We start from the raw sequence: 2,579 nt of genomic DNA on the forward strand, positions 1-2,579 counted from the left end.
CCTCACTTTTGACAAAGATGGTCAAGAATTTTGCATCACTGCCTTGCAGCTTTCTATTCCTTCATTAGCCTGTTCTTTCAGTTTAACAAAAGATTCACTGTGTGCTGATTTCTGGGTGAATATTAGTGCATATCTTATACATGCATTCTGATCTGGCCCCATACATAGCACCTAACTCACCATCTTTATCTGTAAGCCTTCTCCCATACAAACCCAGACCACTCCAGACCGTAGTTCGACTCACCATCTCCCAGACACGTTTTTCACTTTTTGATCATTATATCATTCACCCTGCTTGCAGAGTCATCTTGGAGTGGATACCAAATAAAGATGATTTCTCTCAGCCACCCACACTGGAGGACACTGGTCTGATGTAGTGAGTGGCAGCTCGCTGCCACAAAGAGGAAAGATGAGAGGCTGGTCCAACTCTTTGATGCGAAGCAAAACCCCAGAAACTCACTCATCTCCATGTAATTGTAACCTTTAGCATCCAGCACTACGAAGCCAAATGGCCCCCGTCTGGACAGGCACTGTTATAAGTGAACAACCAAAGTCAGTTAATGGCTGACCAATTCTCTACACAGAATAGTGACCTCTGATTATTTTGTTCAACCTAACTCACACATTTCTGGTTCCACTGAGATACTCAACGAGAAGACCTAAGACTGTAGGTAATTGGAATATAACTTCATAAACAGTTAAGTTAGATACTTAGACAGCAAATTAACCTGTATTTCACTGAATCTGAGATGCCACTAATTATAAGACACACTATTATTTAATCTGTCATAGAGGAAAAAAAAATGCTCATTAGACCATGACACCATGCTTTCTTACTAGAAATTTTCACTTTCTGGTTTTTTGGCTATTACAAAAGTTTATTTAACAAAAAAGTTCAGTAAGAAAATGTACACAACCCAATTTTTCTGGTAGTAAAATGTGGAGAGGGGACACATGGAAGCAGTTGATTTCTCTGGTGAACACAGCCATTGTTCATACTCATTGCAAGGCTTCTAACATGATGACACTATTTCCTCGTATTACCACCATTCCAATATTGTTCTGTTGCCCACTAGTTGCCATCTCCACACATTCATCTATCACAAGATTCATAAAGGGATCAAATCCCCGCAATATTCCTTGGACATGTCTGTCACCATTTAATTTCAATGATAACTTCTTGTCCATAAATTTCTTCAACTCGGGAGGGTGTGCTTTGCTCATGATGTCTACTCTGCGAGCTCAAATAAGCCTCCAAATGGAATTCGAGTGGCCCTCACGCTCCAGCGGCAGGCCTGGGCCTTCATTTTCTGTTAATACAAAATTTATTTGATACGAATACATACTTTTTAAACAATACATGACCACAATATGAACATCTATACCAAGTTTCCATGTGCACAGCAATGACCACGTTGTCAAACTTGCCATCTGACCAACAGTGATGTTGACACCATCAATTATAAGGTGCATCCTGAATTCATTGTTGTTAAATTGTAAGAAAAAGGGCACTTCAGCAGTGGTGAAATATGGTACCTGTCCTCGTGAGATGAAGACCACATGCAGTCAGTATCCTCTCCTCACCTGACATCAGCTCTCGCCCCAAGTGATGAGTGGTTCCTATCCGTGTCCTTGAAATCTTCTTCCTCTGTCTCGCTTGCTCCACCATGGTCTTGCCAGGGCTGGCTGCATAGCTCGCTGCTCCGTGACCATTTGTTAAGACTGAAGTTTTCCTTTTTTTTTCTTCCCTTTCCAAAACTCCTTAGGGCTCACCATTGCCATCTTATTTCTACTACCATTACTCTTTATGATTTTTCCCTTAAGCGTCTTTTTCTTTACATGAAGAAAATCTTCCACTGACTGAAAATTAGTAATTGCCCCTGTTCTCTCCCAGGAGGCTTTTAGAGGCTGGCAAAGATGCGGGGGTAGAAAAGAATGATGATCCAGGGTGCTAGTTCAAAGACTGTCCCTCTCCCATTTGCAGGATGCCACCTAAACACATCCTATTAGCGTCCTTTTTTTTTTCCATTTAAATTTATCTTCTTCCATTGTAGTTACACAGCAAGATCAAAGGGAATACCTTGTCTCTGGGGCATCAGCTCCTGGAAGGAAGAGAAGCACGAAAGACCTTTCCGTCTTTACTGGTCCTCACTGTGGTTATCTCATCAGCTCAGGACTCCTCAGCCAGAATGGGCAAGATTGCCTTACATGCCTTACACTCACACACACACACACACACACACACACACACACACCCCTCAGGCTGACTGCAGCTTTTTTGTTTACTTTTTTTTTGTCTTCAAAAGGGCTTTTAAAGTTCATGTTAACCTGTTGTCACCTGTGTGGAAATGTTCAGGGACATGTGGGCATTCTGTGGTTTGTCCTGTTTCTAAATGTCCTTGAGGCTGGTCTTGACCAAGCCAGCTTCAAAAACTTTCCTCCCTGGTCCCCAAACCTGAGGTGACTTCATCCTTCTTTGCCCAGTGACAGTTCTTAGAGTCTGTTCTCCTACTTGGTGTTCATATACGGTGGTATGCTGGTAAATATTTAACTGGCTGGGGGTGGGAGGTGGAGGGAGG

General features: G+C 42.3%; 1 pseudogene; it reads right to left on the minus strand.

The window, feature by feature from the left end:
* Window positions 1-864: 864 nt before the first annotated feature.
* Window positions 865-1,590, minus strand: LOC148777558 (small nuclear ribonucleoprotein G pseudogene; annotated as a pseudogene).
* Between the last annotated feature and the right edge of the window lie 989 nt (window positions 1,591-2,579).

Source organism: Moschus berezovskii, chromosome 6, assembly GCF_049115385.1.
Source record: "Moschus berezovskii isolate FMDL1 chromosome 6, NW_MosBer_1.0, whole genome shotgun sequence".
NCBI classification, from domain to species: domain Eukaryota; kingdom Metazoa; phylum Chordata; class Mammalia; order Artiodactyla; family Moschidae; genus Moschus; species Moschus berezovskii.